General features: G+C 42.2%; 1 protein-coding gene across 9 annotated transcripts in view; it reads left to right on the forward strand.

Annotated features, from left to right (window-relative positions):
* MEGF11 (multiple EGF like domains 11) overlaps positions 1-19,202 on the forward strand; it is a 273,843-nt gene that overhangs the window by 8,265 nt on the left and 246,376 nt on the right. For 7 of the 9 annotated variants that reach the window (XR_011003600.1, XR_011003601.1, XM_068203530.1 and 4 more), the window contains exon 3: positions 6,085-6,237. The gene's annotated coding sequence lies outside the window, so the exon portion shown is untranslated. Of the gene's footprint in view, positions 1-6,084; positions 6,238-6,719; positions 7,104-7,124; positions 7,320-19,202 lie in introns of those variants that run through there. The other 2 variants (XM_068203531.1, XM_068203532.1) reach the window with 2 other exon arrangements.

Here is a 19,202-nt window from a genome sequence, read left to right on the forward strand (position 1 = left end):
GAGTTTTTTTTTTTTATTTCACCGGTTTGAGATTATTAGGGTCTAGTGGTATTCTAAAAATACATCTTCTAGTACAGCTTCATCTTTGCCTCTTTCAGAGATTTGCATCCTCTCCATTTGTATGGAATGTACCTGTTGCTGCCATCTCCCTATAACAGAGGGCTATCTCTTTGGTATCCTCAGGATTTGCAGCTTTTAATTAGAATGGATTTATGTTGATTAGAGTTGATGGGATTGAAATGCCATGTAGTTATTAATTTCCTAGTTTTAATTTTGCTACTTAGTCATACGTTACCAAAAATATCTTGGAAATGTGTTTTTTTTTCCCTTGTAAAGTGGCAAACCAGAGAAATAAATGCATCTCGGCAGGCTGTCATTTTGAGTACGACTCCTGCTAGATCCTGACTTAGAATTCTGTGAATGACTATAGAGCTGGAGGAAAATGAAAAGAAATACCTGCAGCCAAGTTTTCTTAGATTTTCTTTGAAAACAGGAATGAACTTTCAGGAATCGCTGCTAGGATTTGCTTGGTTTCTTTTTTACATGTAAACGTCAATGAACATAATTCCTTGAAATTCCAAAATTTCAAAATGTCCATTTAAATTTTCATCTCTGTAGCATATGCAGAACAAACAGTTTCTGGGCGGAAGTCAATGTTATCCAGCACATGGAATGCTGTTTCCACTATTGCAGGGAGGAAAGTGAGGCATACAATAATGTGTGGTCCAGTCCAAGGGTCATTGCAATCAGTCTAAGGTGCATCCTCAGATCTCACTGCAACAGGATAAAGTGTTGTGCAGGTGGACTGGCTTTGCAGGCTGCTTATCTCTGCAGTGATGAATAAAAGCAGTAACAAAATTTGCAGAGCAGATAAAAATTCAAATGATCCTCTTTCCTGAAGTCTCATGCTGAGCCCATTGCAGATGAAGAGAGGAGACCACAGCACCGAGCTACACAAGTGGCAGAGTTTTGGACTGGGAATGAGGACTCTGGCTTTTGCAGAGAAGGAGTTCAGTGCAGAGAATGTTTATATGCAGTGCTGGCATTCAACTAGTTCCTAAAACTTCAGGGTAAAAATTCCTGCAGAAATCGATCCTAAAGATAAATTCACAGCTTCTTTCAGCTTCTCTCTTCTTTCTGTAATCAAACCCATTCCTCACTGAGTATAAGAGCAGTGAACTCAAAATTTCTTTTGATAAAAGCAGAGCTGAGCAGCACTGTTCCACAATGTGTCCAAATAATGCCAATTGCTGCAACACTACATTTCCTGCAGATTTAAGTTCTCTCCTTAATATTCTGTCTATCTGGAGACAGCTGTTTGCAGAAAACAGCTAAGCTTGATCATAAATTTGCCCCAGCATATTTAGAAATATTTGTAAATAAAATCTGAATGAATGTAGTCTATGGACTTCTTTCAGAATACCAAGCACCAACTTTGGTCTGCTTCAGTCTGTATTTTAACTCTATTTCTGGTTTGCTATCACTTGGAAGTTTGGTCAGCTTTCTCCAAATGGGAATTTTCTGAGGGAGAGCAGCTTTTGGGTTCCATTGTGAAGGAGCAGAACTTTGGGAAACCTCATTGCATTGGTGTAGGCAGATGGAGAGAATCAGGATTCTTCTTTAGCTCCTGGGTCTATGCCCCTTTTTTGGTCTATGCTTGCTCAGGGCTGTTCCAGCCTTTGGGTTTAGGTGGAGGTGAAAGAGAAATTCAAAGAGATACAAGCCCAGAAGATGGGGAATATTCAAATAATTGACTCAATCACAAATGCAGCTGATAATGTTTAACCTGTAAATGCCTGTTTGGTGTTGGAATTTGGGAATTGGTCGTGTTTCTCTCACAGCCTTTATTCCACCTCAGGCAGTACTAGGAGGGATGTCCTGCAGACACACAGGAACACGGCAGGAAATTGTCCTTTCTTTCTCAGAACCAGAAGGTGAAGGTGTGTTGGAAGGTATTGGTTTTGTGCTTCAGTTGCAGTGTGAATTTTCTGGATAAAAGAAAAAAATCTCATCTTGCAGTTATCCACATAGGAATTTGCACTAAAAAGCCAACACTTACAGGCTGACCTATGTGACATTGCTGTTAGTTATGTATTATATATGCTGCTTTTCCTATTTTTTCATTGTGAGGGGCCTCTTGGCTTCTCAGTTCACATGCATTACTCTCATTAACATTGATAAGAATTTAGGTGTTGCAGAGTGATTGTCAATCTATTTTATAGATATCATTCCCCAATACTTACCAGAGTCATGTGCTCCAAATAAAGGCAGAATGTCATTCTGGATACCAGGGTGTACTTGGAATCCTGTTTCCTACAGAATTACACCCTGAATTTCCTGGAGCCAGCCACAGGATTCCATGGAGCTCTCTGACATGTTCAGGCCATTCTGATCCATCCAAAGAGCTGATGTGTTCATGCAACAAAGCTGTCACAGCCATCCTGCAGCACAGAGTTCCACTCATCCCTTTTGTCGGAGGCTGGTCTCTTATCCAGTTTCCTTTATAATAAAAGGAGTAATAGCCATGTACAACTGATTTTCCCTCTTGTTTTTGTTAGTGGATCAAATTCCTCCCTGAAATAACCAGCTACAGTTCAGCTGAATGAAGGCTATGGCTTCATTTGCATCATTGCATAGTTATTTGCTTCAGCCTTACCAAATCCTTTGTTGATTTTAAAATTTACATCATACTAAGCAGAAAATAATGTCATGCCCTGGAGCAGTGCAGAAACCATGATTAAGAGAAATAGCAGCCACTAAGAATGATGGTCATACACACAGGATTAAGAGTGGAATTTGACTTCCTATAGGTCAAGATTTACACAAACCTCTTGGTCACTGGCCAGTTCTTAACTCATTTTGAGTGTCCTTTTTATTAGGATTGGAGAGCAGACTTAAAAGCTGTGTTAATGAAAAAAACAATTGACATGATTGAACCAGGCCCTAAATGCTTAGTGTCTGTTGGAATTAGATGAACAATTCCTGTATATCGTATTTGTATAATGTTTTCTGATCATGTTTTTATTACTTATGCTTTAAGAGCACTGGGACAATTTGAGTGAATCTTTGTATTTGTAATGGGTCCATCACGTGGGAAAAGATAAATGAACGTGATTCTTGCTATCCTTATTTGGAGAGATCAGGGATGGATTGGGAAAATCAAACAAAACCTGTGCAGAACTGGCTCTAGTTCAGCCTGTATTTTCTACACTGCCTACAACTAATATGTTTGTATTTGATTTGGACACTTTGTATTGCTAGAAGGGAGTCAGGCATAAATGAGGCCAACACTATTATTCAGTGTTATTAATGATGTTGTCTACTCTTAGTTCCTCAAAACTAGAAAACTAATAAATTTTACATATTGGAAAAAAATCACAGATAAATCAAACAAATACATAAATTCTTTAAAGTATTTAATATGTGTTAAGAGGACAGGATGATGAATTCAATATTGAAAACCAATATCAAGTTTACAATTATGTACCATTTATCATCACTGATTGCACAGACAGAGTATTATTGTGGGGAACAGAATGATGCATAAACTAAAACCCTGATTGGTTTTCTAAAAAAAAAACAAGTTAAAATTCATGTTATGTCTGAAAAGGGCTTTGTTTTTCTTTTTCGGGCATTATTTTCAATAGTAATTGTTCATTCAGACACAAATGATGCATATTTAATTTCTTGGGCTTTGATATTAACAGTATAATAATTTTCCAGTGTTGATAACTTGTGCTTTTACAAACACTAGCAGGATTCGGTTTGCTGTTATTTTCTGAGGCCAAATTTCCCCTTTAAGAACAAAGAACACACGGAAAATGAAAAAGTGGAGAGGAACTAGTTTTGAATTGGACATGCAAGCAAATGAAAGCAGCAAAATGCTCTTGAAAGGTGAATGGACTTTGAAGAGAAATCGTGTACAAGTGGCTGGTTTTACTCAGCAGATCTTTTCAAAGGGTAAAATTCTGCCTCTCCAAAAGTCAACGTCAGAGCTCGCAGTGACTTCAGTGTTTTCAAACTCCTGTTGTCTGTGTGAAGGACATACCTGCTCACCTTTATGAAAGAGCTGCTCTTCTTGAAACTCCTGTCACCCCAGCTGAGCTCTGGGAGAGGGAAATGAATTCTTCTCTGGCTCACACTTTATCAGCAGAATTATTAAGCAGTTTTCTGTGCAGAGTCACTCTTGTAATACACTCCTGCTTTTTTTATTTTTCCCTTCTTTTTTTCAAATTCTTTTCTCATTTTCATGTTGATGCTCGGGTTTCTTGGGGATAACCAGATATCATTTCACCAAACTGAAGCTGTGCACTCATAACTGAGAGTTATTTTGTCCTTCAGAATCTCAACAACTCAATCTGATTTATGAAAGAATCTTGCTAAGCTTGAAGATTTAGCTGGAGTTTACAGAGTTATAACTCTAGTCTAGACTCATTGAGTCAACAATAATAAGAAAGAAACCAAACCATCTTTTTATATGTCTTTTTTGTAAACTACACATTTTAAAAACAGAAGCACTGAGCTAGAACCAGTGTGCTGCAATCTAGTGCTGAATGTCTTTTAGAAGGGGGTTGCATTTAAATAGACACCAAGAAGAAATGAGTATTTCAGTAGTCACCCTCAAATGGAGAAACATCCATAGCCACATTCATTGGCATTTACTGGCATCTACGCCCCTGCAAGCAGACAACCACAGTGCAGAGAATGCCAGAACTTTCCATGGGAAATTACTGAGCTGGATGGGATTTTATATGAGCAAGAAGAGTGGGGCTGAATGCTCTGCCTCAAATATCTGTCAAAAGTCATAGAGCAGAATGTAATATCTTGGGTTTCATTGGTGTCCAGAGAACTCATAGTTTGACAGGCCACTTCTTTGGAAAGTTTTACAGAGAGCACTGAAAGACAAAGAAAAAAATTGTCGCAGCAGGCTTGCCTAATTCATTTTAAGCAGTCTGGTTTAGTCTCTGTGCATTTCTTACCATTTAAAAAGGTAAATCGGGGATGCTAAATAGTTCTCCAAATGGAAACTGGTGACAAAACTGAGTTCTAAACAATGCCATCAGTAGAGAGCAACTGGTGATTTTTAATATTCTTAGACAAACAACAAAACCTAATTATCTTTATTTATTCAATAAATCAAGTTCAAATTTGATCTATTGAATTGTATTAAATATTGAAAATAATTTAATAAATGAACATGATTACTAATTTATTATTGATATTCATCATTAGGATTTTGATAAAAAAAAAAATTTAAAACAGGTGGAGAAAGATCGTGAGGAATTCACCTCAGATACTAGTACTGCTGCAGATCCTGCTTAGGTTGCCTTAGCCATAGGTAATGAAGAAAAATAGCTTGTGGAGCCAGGGAGGGAGCAGAATTGGGCCTGGAAAAGAGGTAGGGAAGGAGGAATCTCTCCAGCAGCCACTCCAGCACCCAGGGATTCTCCACTGCCCCATGCTGCTGGCTCAGGGGGCTGGTGCAAGGTCTCAGGAATGCTGCAAACCAGCACAGCCAGGCGAGGCAAGGCTGGGAACCTGGGGGCACGAAGGCAGTGCTGGAGTGAAAGAGTTTTTTGGGGGGCTGGGAGGCTGCAGGGAGTCCCTTATGGAGCCAATGTACCAATCCTGGCCCAAATGATGTCCTTTTTGAAACACTGCCATCACCTGCAGTCATGCACTGGCACGTGACCAAGAAACACACAGTGCAGGACAAAGGATTTTGGCAGCCTCATATGGACATAAAATACTGTACAATGTGGGGACTCATCGTGTGGCTACGGTGACAAAAAAAAAGTTCTATTAATCCTTTTGGTCTGTTATCAAAAAGAGACTTGGTCTTGTGTTTCTTACATACTGAGATGTTAAAAAAGCAGGATCACAGCCAACATTGTTATTCTAATTAGACTATAATCAGTAATAGTACCTAACACAAGTAGAGCATTTCATCTTGAAAAGCCTGTGCAAGTGTAAGATTGCTGGCTAAGAGCTAAGTTAGTGCAGCTGTTCAAATCACCTGTCACAAGCCTTTAGGTGTAATGATTTTAATCATTATGCATTTGTAACTTCTGGTACATCTTTCAGGAAGAAAATGACAACCGTGGGGTGCGATTCACTCCCTGGCTGATGCCTCTCTGAGCATGCAGGGGCACCGAGCCACCCGAGAGCAGCAGCGATGCAGTCGATGTGACAGTGCAAGGGCAGATGCTCTGGACGGTAGAGGATGCTAGAGAAGAGGTAAATTTTCCACGGCGCTTTTCCCCATTAGCATCCCCTGAACCTCGCGTGGTATCTGCTCGAGCCAGCGTTTCCCCTGCTTTGGGCACTGCGAGCTGCGTGTGCCTGCCCGTGTGTGCCCGCTCCTCCAGCTGCGTGCGTGCCTCTACTTGCAAACCCGGCACCTTGAAATGGGTCCAGAAGTTTGCGTGATCTCGCTCTGAGCACATCCGCGGAGTCTGAGAGGTCTCTGCTCGGGAGATCGCGGTGTTTCAGCCGCAGGAGGCAGGGAGCCGTGCTTTCTCCCCATCTCCTGCCTCTGCTGAGCTACCGAGTGTTTCTGCCTCGGCTATAGTTTGCTTCCTCATTCCCACATGTTCGGGCAGCAGCCTTGGGATGCCGGGGTGGCAGTCTGATTCTTTGTCCTTCTAGGCTACTGAATGTATTTTAATTGAATCGGGTAGAGAAAAAACCCCAAAACCAGACTACACAAAGCCCAAGGCGTCAGGACTAGATCTCCCCTCCCCGAAACAACAAACAGTTAAATAAATAACGAGATGCCAAACCAACCATTACCAAACGAATAAGCCAAAAATCAGCGTCAGCGCCGCAGGAAACGGGAAAGTTTCTGCGCTCTGAAGCTGGTACCGCACGTCAAAGCGAGAATCCAGGGGGAGGGGAGCGGAGCGCAGCCTCAGCCCAGCGCCTGCGAGAGCCGGGGATGCGCTGGTGCGCCCAGCCCTGCATCCCGGAGCGACTGCCCGAGAGATGCTGCTGTGACTTGGTTCTGCGCCGGGAAAAGAACGGCTCCGAGCCCCCACCCCCGTCTCCTCCCGCCCTCCTCTTCCTTCCCCCTCCCCCGGGTCCTGCGGGGAGGCGGGTTTAAGGTGGGTCGTGTGGCCGCGGTAACTTTCCTAACAGACCCAAAGAGGCGCCCGGAGTCCCCCGCAGCAGCATCGCCCGACCGTCCTGGGCAGCGGCAGCGGCGCGGTGCCCCCGTGCGAGCGGCCCCGGCTCGGCCGAGGCTGCTCGGGCTCCGCTCGCCGCCTCCCGCCGTCGTCTCTCGCCGCAGCCCCAAGGAGCCGGACCCGGGTCCCACCGAGGTAGGTGCGAGTCGGGACAAGCGCTGGGCGCTGCCGGGGACGCGGCACGGGAGCCCCGTGTCCGCAGCTGCGGCCCCCCACGCCCCGTTTGTTCCTGGCACTGCTGCGGGGCAAGGCGCATCCTCTGCACCCCCGGCTGCGAGAGACGAAGCCCCTGCCCTGCTCCTCCTGGAACTGCCCAGACAGCCAGGATGAGCCGGGGGGAGGCAGTCTCTCTCCAGTCCCTTGCCTCAATCTTTGCATTCTCGCTGGTGGTTTTGGAAGTGCTGAGCTCGGAGATGTGTGCGTGGGTGAGATCTTACGGCTTTATTAGGACTCTCCCCTATCAACGCTTCTCTCAGAAGCCGCTGCCTGCCCCCCGCGTGGTTTACTGGGGTGTTGTATCGGCACGAACTTTCTTCTGGTTGCAGGAGACGGATTTGGTCCCCTCGTGTCCCCGCGTGTCCCCGTCCTCGGGCTGCTGCGCTGCGCGGGCGAGTGGACTCGGGCTGGCGCCTCGCTGCTGGGATTGTAGTGGCTTCCCTTGTCTGTACCTGCCGGGGCTCCTGGTGGGAGAAGGTGTTTGGGGCAGGGAGAAGTTGTAGGATGCCGTGTGTAAGCGACACCTGCGTTTCTAGAGCCTGGGAAGGGGGTGGAATCTCACTCTCACTGGTGCTACTCGTTGCTGCCAAACATTGCCATCTTTTGCCTAGGCAGGACTCTGGCTACGCTGCCAGGTGGTTCCTAACAAAGAAGTTTGGGAGTGTCAGGACACCAGCTCCCAAACGCGGCGGTCCGCAGGGACAGCGCACAGTTCTGGTGGCTGTGTTTATCTGTGCCGGTTACTCGGCGCAAGCACGGGGCACCTGAATGATCCAGAGGGGTGGGCAGAGCATCAATAGTTGGGAAACCAAGGCAGCCATCGCTCCTCGTTATCTAAATCTCCAGCCCCGGTGATCACTGCACGATGGGCTTAGCCCGTCCTGCCCTCCCGCGGGAAGAAAGTCCGGAGTTAACTAAAAGGAAGGCTACAATTCATGCCTTTATCATCCCCTGACTTAGAACAGAAGTATGTAACACATAAATTAGCCAGAATGGAGCAGCCTGTCTGCCTTCCACGACCTGTCAGATGGGGGAGATCCCACCCCCTGTCATGCTCAGTGGTAATAGAAATCTCAGGGTTAGGTGACTGGACGTTAGGTCTCAATTTCACATCACTGGGCTAAGGAAATCTGAGAAGATTTATGCTGGGATATCCAAGTCTGAGTCAGAATCCTTCCCATGCTTAGATGTCTCCTAGAGTCTATCCAGAGCTTTGTTGTCTCTCTTGCTGTTTGGACCTTCCAGCCATGTCTACATGGTTATAAAACCCCACAAGTTTTTCTCCTCAGAGTAGTTAATGCCTGCTGGATGGATTCTTTCAGGTGTATTGCTTTGGTTGTAGTGCTGCTAAATAAAGGTGACCAAACCGACTGAACAGCCTCACCACAGACAGGGCTGGATTTTAGCCAATCTTTTACAGAGCGTGGATCCGTGCTTGTTTATGAACAAGTTGATGTTCAAGGGCCCTGCTCTGGAGTCTCTTAAAGTTGGAGTGGGACACCTGAAATTGTCTTTGATGAGGTTAATAAATGCTAATAAGCATGTGTGAAATATGTTTGCAAAATCAGTTTCAAGGCTTGTTTGTCAGTAACAACCTCTGGAGGCTTCTTCAGTGATCAGACCCTTGAGTTCGGTTTTATTGCTGCTTCTTGTTGATACCTCAGTAAATTTGTTACAGAATTGCAAAAGTTTTATAGTGCAAGTGTTTCCACATATGAAACATTGAAAATGGTCATGTGGCCATGATCTGTTTTTCAAAACAGGGTCTCAGTGTTGTCTTTATTTCCAGTCATTCCCAGTCACCTACTTTATAAAATTCTGTAATTTTAGTTAAAAAATCCAAATTGGCTGATGTTAAATACACACTATTAGGCTGCATTACATTGGTCTGGCGTTTTACTTATGAAAAAAGCCTAATTTCATGTCTTGGTTTTTTAAAAATTAAATATAAATTAATTGTCCAAAGAATCAAACAGAAGCCAACAGTCCCTTTTGAGAAGTCCCATATTTACTGTGAATGAGGCACTCAGCTGTTTTCACTTTGAACAATCCATCGTGCTTTAAACTCCAGGCAGAAGAATTAATATTTAAGTAAATGCATACAGCAAAACTATAAATCACTAAAAATAGTTAATTATATTGGAGCTGTGAAAATACCTTTGAGTACAGTCTGAAATAGCATAAACTATTTTTCTCTAGCGTGATCACAATTCTTGCAAACCTTTTATCCTTGTATGTGAAATCATTTCTAATTCTGTGCTCCTGCAAAGCATGTGCTTGGTTATTGTTTTCAAAACCATGTGGTTTGGGTTACTATATAAATATAATATTTATGATCCTACTTTGGTTGTTCAGCTTAAAAAGAGAAGTGCTGCATATCATTACATATTAAAAAGCTTCTGTGTAATTACTACTTTTTGCAGTACTGCTGTGCAAATCTCTGGGTCGGGAATTTAAATGGAGATCTTACAGGGTTCACGGTTACTTTATATAAAAGCCATAAGTCTTCTTCTAGAAACATGGGGGCTGCAGGCACTGGGGAGTGTGGAGTGTGGTGCCTGCACTGGTTTTTATCTTTTCCTTATTGCAGCATCTATGCTTGCCATTGCATCTGTGTAATAGAGGCGCACAGAGTGCGGTGGGCTCCCCCAAACCATCATCTGTTGGCCCCCTTTGGGTCTGAATTACCTATTTACACATTTATTGTTGTATTGTCATCTTACCCAAATATGTCTGTTCTGGTTGCACCTTGCAGCCAGAGGAGTGCTGGGAGACATGGGAGGCACTTCCACTGCCCCTCTCTGCCTTGCCTATCCATGCAAAGGAACCTGTGAGGCTGCAAGAGGCAGAGTCTGTTGCCAGCTCAAAGCCAAAGTCCCTGTGAGTTTCTTCAGGGATGGTGATGGACCTAAGACCAGGCTGTAGATGCCTGTAGGATTCAGGTCTCACAATCCCCTTACATTCCCCAGGGTATCCTGCCTGGTCTCCAGTTGCTGCTCCACCAGAATTCCGTTGTCCTGGGAGACACACACTGGATCTGGTGCCCAATGCAGATATCTTGGTTTTCTTCATGTGTCTCAAATAGCATTTGGGATCCCTGTAAAGCCACAGCATCCTGCCCTGATTATCTCACATATTATAAAAAAATGGCTAATATGTAAAATCCTACATCAAAGACATAGTTTTAATTACCATTGTGAATAAACGAGTTACCCCCAGAAAGGCTTTTTCAGATATTAATGGACAAGATAGAAAAAAATCCCCCTTATTGTTCTATGCCCTGCAGACTGACCGTGCTGCCAGATCCACCTGTATGTTCCTTTGCACAAAACTGATTGAAACCTCAGCGGAGAAGTTCTGTATGTTAAAGAATAAGACATGAAAAAGCTTGTAGAAAATTAAAAGAGCCAGTCTCAGAGGAGACAAATCCCAGACAGAATCAGTTAGAGATTGCCAGAAGAATTCAGCCATATGACACTTCTCTGTGAATCCTGTGAGTAATGTACAATCGATGTGTGCAGGTGGAGAGGAGGAATTTTGTTCAAGAGTTCATAGAATGTGACAATTACCTTATGAATTACAGATAGAGTACCAAATTCATGAAGAGACAATATCCCACACTGCTGTGAAGATCAGACTCAGTAGCTGTGAGAGTGGGCTGCAGCCCAGAGAATCTGAGGCATTCAGTCAAGATGACCAAACACAAGAATGCTCCAGGATGAGTGTGTTTACAAACACTTGTATCTGACCACTAGAGCTCAGCCCTCCAGGCAGGTTCTCTAGTCTGGCTGCTGCTCTAAAGGCAAGCTATTGAAATTTGTATGAAAGCTTCTTTTTGAGTGAGGCAGGGAGGTACAAGATGAAGGTCACCACTTAGCCCGCTCACAGAAATGCAGCAGGAATGAAGAGCTCACCCAACACACACCAGATTGCAAACGAGAGCAGAACTTTAGGGCTCACTTTTCCCTTTGCAGTAAGAACTAGCACTGAGAATTTCTCCCGATACCAGCCTGAGAACAAAGGCTAATGAATGAATGAATAGGCACGAGGCTGAAATGAGATTCATTGCTAAACATGTGCTCTGCCTGGAGGAGGAGTAAGAGAGAGTAGCTGAGTGAAAATAATTCTGTGCACTAACTCCACATAGTTCATTTTCTAGGTTTCTTTTCACCAAAAACATTTTATAAGGACTAATAGTCACTCTTAAAAATATTTTAAAGTGTCAAAAAGGCACCATAAATCTTGCCAGAATATGACAGCTAACAGGTTGCCCAAGTGAGGAATTTGTAAACAAGTTTGTGTAGGCTTTTTTTTTTTTTTTTTGCTTGGTTTGTTTTATTTTTGGTTTTTATTCTTTTGATATTTAACTGGTGGATATGAGTGGAAATAGGTTCAGGTTCTCCCAAGCTCAGATATGCAGAAGTTTTACTTAGTCTTTTATCTTGGATTCCTTGTTAAGATCTAGATTTTTGCTAACTTCTCGCTTTATCACAAGTCTTACAGAACACAATTTTTTGCAAGGTTTATAGAGTGTTGTGGGCAGGTGAAAATCTGATTTCTCTGGAACACAGATAGTAGGAAAAAGCTATAGAGAAATGATCAGGTAGAGTATTGGAATTCACAGTAGACTCCTAATGGGGCCAAACCAGGAAGGTAAATTAACAACTTTGAAGCTTTTTAAAGAGCTTTAAAGTTAAAGGATATAACCTATTTCTGTAGATTGTAGGGATGGAGAAGGTGTTTTGGGAGCATATCCTACTTTTTTATATATTTAAGTCTTTAACACTCACATCTGGTTTTGAGACAATTACTAGAATAGTAAAAACTATTGCTGTTTAAAGAGCCTTTAAAGCTTTGTAAAGATTTTGATACAAATATTTTTTTACCAGTATAGAACATGGAGGTGCACTGATATAAATCCAGTGTAAGCATGAGGAGAATCAAGTTCTTTATCATGCTTTTAAAATCTACCAAGTGAGGGAAGCATGGATGATTTGTAAGTAGTCAACTGGCATATGGTACCATTATGATAACATCATGTTCACAGCACTTTCCAGATTGATATACAACCTTTCTAAAATAAGCTCTGCAGAAAAATAAAGAAGAATGTAAAGTCATTTAGCAGCCAGCACGCTGTTGGCACAGCACAGGACACTGGGAGGTGACTTCTCTGACAGGGTGTCATGTGAGTTGTGCATCACAGTCTAGTGCCTACTGACAGGCAGTCACTCCAGAAAAGTGCCCTGGTCCCTGCGTGCTGGGGCTGATTCCTGCTCTCTGAATGCACCAGGAAATGCTGCTTTCATTTTCCTTCCACAGCCCTGGCCAAGTCATGGGGTTAGCACAAGCTATGGAATTTGTTTCTCAGGAGGAAGTCCAGAATTAAGCCTTTTGTTAGCAGTGGAAAGAGAGAGGCTGGGGTTACCTGGGGATGGAGACTGAATTATCCTCTAGTTCTGGATGGAAATATCCAGACCGAGGTGGAAACTGTCTCGTTGACCTGCTGTGTCATTTATGGTTCTCGAGGAACAGGAAAACCATAAATATGCTTAGAAGCAGCAGCCTTGACAAGACAAACTGCAGCAATGTTTCACTTTTCAAAGGGCTTTTATCTACTTGCCACAGCTAGCTTAATTCTGCTAAAGAATTAAGACAATAATACTTTATTGTAGCATAAATTTTACTTTTGTTTGCTTTCATTTAATTGCACAAGCTGTAAATATCATTTTAAAGAAGTGCTGGCTGAATAATTTGAACTTGTATTAACTTCTGTGCTTTAAAATGGATACGGCAAATCAAAACCATTTAAGTCATAACACCTACCATTCCTCAAACTGAGGAAAAATATCTGATGTAGCAATGTTCTTCACCCCTTCTCCACTTCTACTTTCTTTTTCCTTGCATATTCCACATAGGCATTTTATCATCCAAACAGGACCTGTGAGTTATTTTATAGACACAATTCAAGCATCAGAAAATTGACTTCTTGGTGTTCTTATGCAATGTTTTTTTCCAAACACTGTGTGACCAGTCATGCCCTGAAACTCTAAGGAGAGAGGAGTTCTATGCTGGTATTTATTTGCAAAGGATTGGGTTTTTGGAGGCTTGTTTTGGCAGGGGATGTCACCTTTAGGATGAGCTGCCTTCTGGACATGACACCTGCCCCCATCCTCCATGGAGGTCTAGGTAGTCCTTGGCAGTCTGCTGGTCCTGACCAGACCAGGCCAGGCATCCAACTTTTGTACTTCAGTTTGGAGAGATGGGTCCCATCCTCTCATAATAATGCCTGGTTTTCATTTTACATGTGAAGAAAGACTAAAAACCTTATGGTAAATGAATGAATGAAGAAATTTGAAAATTATCATTTGTAACTCTGAGCTTCAGTTTAGACATGATGAGTTTTGATAGCTGTAGTGTTCCAGAATGACAGAGCTGAGCATGTAGCAATGGTTTTGCTGTTTTTCTGTAAGCTTTCCCTGATGATTTTTGGATGTAACCCTAACTAATGGAGGTAATCTTTCAGCTGGAAATGTCATTGCACTGAGTTATATTGAACTTGGTTTGAGGAGCAAAGTACAGTAACTGCAGTCACTGACCAGAACTACTGGTAATAACTTTGTCAGAACACTGAAAAATACTTGAAAATTAAATACTCCAACAAATCAGTTTTCTTTGATGGTGGTGAGTGTAAATTACCTCAGGGAGTCCTTTTGGGTTAGATTCTTTAGTGCCATTATAGTGTCTTAAATTATGTGTTATGTGTTGGACAGGAAAGACATCAGTAGCCCATAGGATGTGTTAATAGTAATTGAGGATTAATTAGATGGAATCTGTGCAGTGAGGGCTACTGGGAATGTCACCAAAATGACAAGAGTGAATTATATTTACAAAATATTCATTTATGATAAATACTGGTGGTCAAATATACAGAAAGATTTGTGAGCTGCACATGGAAGGAAACTCATTTGCAGTGCCTGTTGCAGGAGAGGACCCATCCACTTGTTACCCAGCACTAGGTTATGAATTCTGCAGGGCAGAAATTGTGATTTATGGGAACTGAGGTCTGTGCAATGACAAAATACCATCTGCTGCTTGTGGTCAGAAGGTAGCAAATGAGTGAATGCAGGAGGTGTTCTTAACAGTTGAGGCAGATGCTACATCCATTCCAATCCACAGGAATCTGGAAAAGTTTATTTTTCTTACTCTATTTTGATTTATATTGTACCTCTCTGGCTCATGAAGATGTAAGTGAAATTTATTTCTCAAAATATGTTCCGTGGGATTGTTTGTGGATGATCTGAGCCCAGCCTGGAAACTGAGCTTGTTCCTCTTGCTCTGATCTGTAAGATGCAAAAAAAGTGGGAACACTGAATAAGGGGCAAACGATGTTAAACAGAAAGGCAATGGGAAATAAGCAGGCAGAGGTTGTGTGGGTAGGAAGGACACAGAAAGTCACTTATATATAGAAAAAAGTGAGAAAAAGAAGCACAATTAAGAAAGTAAACAAGAAGGGACAAAGAGACAACTAAATAAAATTCAGTAACAGATTAAAGGCTCACTCTGAATCACTGACTTGAGAATGTGAAGTGAGGAATCAGATCTGTGTGTGATGTGCAAAAGCCTTTTGCCTGACAGAAAGAGAGATAAATAATTAGCAGGATGCTGCTGCACTGAGTAGTGTCCAGCATCTAACACTGATGTTTTTTAGATAATCCAAGCATCCTCCCAATTTTTGCAAATGGGTTTTTCCCCTGCTCTCCTATTGTCCTGCAGGTCTTTTGCCTTATCCTCCCCAACCTTCTTTTAGGCTTTCTTAAAGATTAAGTTTCCCACTTGAGGGACAGCTTGGTAGAGCATTAACCAGAGGAGAACTTTAGGGTCTATGTTCTCCTTGTAGTACAGAGCTAAGGTTGGGGTTTTCTTTTGCATGCAGGCATTGAAAGGCAGGAGATCTACTTAAAATAATGTGCATGGGAAGCTGAATATAAACTCATAGTTCTGTTGACTTTTGTAAGAGAAACATGTTTGCACAGGTACTCTAAATGGAATAGGCTCTGGTGTTCACACACAGCCCAGCAATGAGCAGGCAGCTGAAGGGGAATATCCTCAGCTTGCAGAAGTGCTGCTGGGATGTAAATGCTGGTGACATAGCCTGGTGTATTTAGCCAAAGGGATATGGAAATGTTGGGCTCTGATTGTTCTGTGCTGCTGAACTGTGCTCAAAGCAGCACCCAGAGAGGGAAGGACTGGTGTGTCTGTGCTGCTTTTCCTCCTGCTGGTGGAACATGGGCTCAGTTTGGCCATTGCTTGGTTTTGCCATTGCCAACAGGCAGCACAATTAGTGCTGGATTAGTGCTGGATTTGCTTCAGTGAATCCATTTGGGAACCATGCAGTCCTAGAATAACCTGAATTAGAAAGGACCCACAAGGATAACTGAAGTCTGACTCCTGGCCCTGCACAGGGCACCCCAAGAATCTCCCCATGTTCCTGAGAGCTATGACTCTCTTTACAGAAAAGTTACTTTTTTAAATTTAAAAGCATCTTCTTCCCATATTTCATGGTGCTTGCATACCATTTATTTGTTCCACTGGATGGCAAAAATAAGAAGTGCTATGAAATCTTCAGTCCTACATTAGTGCTCTGAAGAAGAAATGGAGTCAATGTGCATAAAAATAGGAAGGAAGGATGAGCTTGATTCCTTGTGTGTGAGGGTGAGCTCACATCTGCTCTCCTGAATTATCCTGGGGAACAGTGTGAGAATGCAGCCTTTAGAAGTTGTGTCACTTCAGGTAAATGCTCCAGCCACAGGCAGAAAGATGTCTGAGCAGATGTGGTCCCTGTTCAGGCCACCTGACCCACCCAGGAGAGAGCAGTGCTGCAGTCTTTGCACTTCACACTGAACCCCAGCTGCCAGCTGGACTCTTCCCAGCTGAAATCTTGGACACCTGTCTAGGAATTCAAAGATGTCTTGTGTTGCATGTTGCCTGTCATACAAGAAAAAAATACTTTGGTACAGGTATTTTCTTATATTAGCATAGTAGCTTGTCATTCATTATGTAGGAATTAATAAGGAATAAAAATTCTTCTTGTCTAGCTAAAGCTCATTATTCCAAGGGATGAGAAATGAAGGAGTTTGGAAATAGGATAAGGTGGTCTTCGTGCCATTCCCCTTCCTACTGTAATATTTTCCATTGCACACAAGATTTCAGTCTATACATTGTAAGCCAACAATAGATCCTGGTTGCTCACTAGTGTATTTAACACACTTTATAAATTTGCTGTGTGAAGGACAACACTTTTGGTTGTTTAAAGCCTCTCTCAAACTGATTTTCAAACAAGTCCATGATGGTGGGAAGTGCTGGCAGCTGAGATATTCAACTGCACTGAAGCCTGGTGTTCTTTGAAGATGAGACTTTTCAGAGATATGTAGGACAGTGAGTATTTAAGGACACACAGTTTCTTTGGGTGTCTTTACGTAAAATATAGTGAGCACTTCAGTAAATTTGATATTAAGTAATAAATGTTATGGTGAATGTTGTTTATTTGATAAACCTACTGCCAGAAAAATGATGTATTGTAGGATCAGGAAAGGAGGAGCCTGTCCTTGGCTTTGTCAACAGCTGCCTCTAATACCACAGCCTTCTATTTTTTGGGCATACTAATGCTCCTAGTATTTTTTTAAATCTTAACATATTTGTAGAGTGCACCAAGATCCTGTGCAAAGTTCTAGGGAGCACTGTAGGCATCCCTAGGCAAATTAGTCCTGCATTAGCTGTAGATCAGTCTGCTCTGCTCATTTCTCTTAATTTTATGGAGGTGATTGCTGCCAGTTGCTGCTAAGTCCAAAGCCAAGTAGTTCTGTTCCAGTTTGTTGCTGTATTTTGTGCAATTGGATGATCATTGTTTCATTCCAGAAGATCTGATTGTTTTCTCAGCTATCTGAAGTCTGCTTGAAAATAGAACTTGATATGTAAACAAACTTTTCTTCTCTGATAAAATCATAATGAATTTCCCTTTTAATTTCTAATTAAGCAGAAGCTTTCATAAAAAAAAATATTGTGAGCAGGAGAAACACTTCCAAGAAACTATTTAATGTTAGGTCATCTGTGGCAGCATTGATTCCACTCAAAATGCCACAGAAGATGAACACAAACACAAAATAATTCTAATTATTTAAAATATTGCTTGCTGTGATAGCACTGTGAGATACACACATCTCTTTTCTTCAGCTGGAACAGGATCTGGTTTTGAACCACTGTTTGATGTCAGCTGTCCAGGTGTCTGTTGGCTTTTCTAACACTTGTAAGTCATTAACAGCCTCACTGAAAACCAGCTGAAGCTAATGAGTGTATTTCAAAAGATTCAGAATTTGGACCTAAATAAAGAGGCACTATGCTGGTAAATGCTACTCAGTGTCATTAAAATATATTTAAATTAAATAAGATTCTGTTGCCTAATTTGGAAACCAAAACCAAACCCAAACTATCCCCTCAAAGTGAAACAACTTGTTTTAAAAAGCAGCATATAATGGAAGTCCTAAATGCATTTCTAAATATGTAAATGCTGTTAAAGTCATATTTATGTTCCCTTAGTCAAGCCACTTGCTCATGATATATGCTGTGCTAATCAATATCCAAATAGAAAGAAATTGAATTTGCAAATGATGAGGCACTCCTTGGGTTTCTCCACTTGCTCCCTAAAGCTTCACATCAAACACAGCAGTCAAATCTTCACATCTAAATAATTCATCTGCAAATGGTGGGAACAAGGAGGGAGGAATAAAAAGACAACATTGTTCCACGCTAAAATACAATAATGCATTAAAATTAATCAATTTCCTCCTGCTGGGGAACAATCATTTAGAAAACATTTTAATTACCAAAACTGAATAATGGGATCAGTGTTTTTGAGAAGGTTGGATTCACCCTACTGAGCACTGGAGAATCCTCTTCACAGGAGCCCATAAAAATATTGCTGTTTTCAAGTTGCTGCTTTCAATCATGATACTTCTGGGGAGAAATTGGATTTTTTCACAGCAGCTTTTAAGGAAAATGTGGAGTGGACAGCAGGTCTGTGTTAACTGTTCTGTGCCCAGAGCTTGCCTTGCATGTGCTCCTGTATTTCTCTTTCTTTTGGATTAGAATTTATTGTGCATTGCTTAACACATACCTTAAGTCAAATGTTCAAGCCAAAGAGTTTGGCTGCAACAACAGACAGTGTTGTAAAATTATAAAAATAACATTCTTGTATCTCTATTCAACCTCACAAGGAAGGAAATGTGCAGGAATCAACCAGTCCAGGCCCTTGTCTTGGCTGACAGTGGTGTTCCAGGAGAGTGGTCGTGGTTATTCCATTGGGGATAATGACTTTGGACTTCAGAATTTGCCATGGAGAAACCTGCTTTTCCCTCTGAAGCAGGAGGGTCTTGGTCTCCAGCTCTGATTTCCTGGGCATTTTTCAGAGATCTGAATGTTAGAGACGTGAGTCACTAATTTTAGAGCATATGGTGACTCCCAAGGAATAGCCACTACCTGGCCATCTGGGAAAGGTGGAGGAGACTGTAACAAAAAATGTGTTTGTAGCAGTAGTTTCTGCCCATAGATGGGGTATTTTTGTTTAAAACTGTTTATGTCACTTATATATTTTTCCTATCAAACTGTGGAAGTTTGGCTTTGCCATAAATATGGCACGGCAGGCACAGAGTCACATTTACCAACTGGTGCCCAGAGCACCTGTGGCTGCCCCCGGATCCCTGGAAGTGTCCCAGGCCAGGCTGGATGGGGCTTGGAGCAGCCTGGGAC

This window comes from Anomalospiza imberbis, chromosome 13 (genome assembly GCF_031753505.1).
Source record: "Anomalospiza imberbis isolate Cuckoo-Finch-1a 21T00152 chromosome 13, ASM3175350v1, whole genome shotgun sequence".
Taxonomy (NCBI): Eukaryota; Metazoa; Chordata; class Aves; order Passeriformes; family Viduidae; genus Anomalospiza; species Anomalospiza imberbis.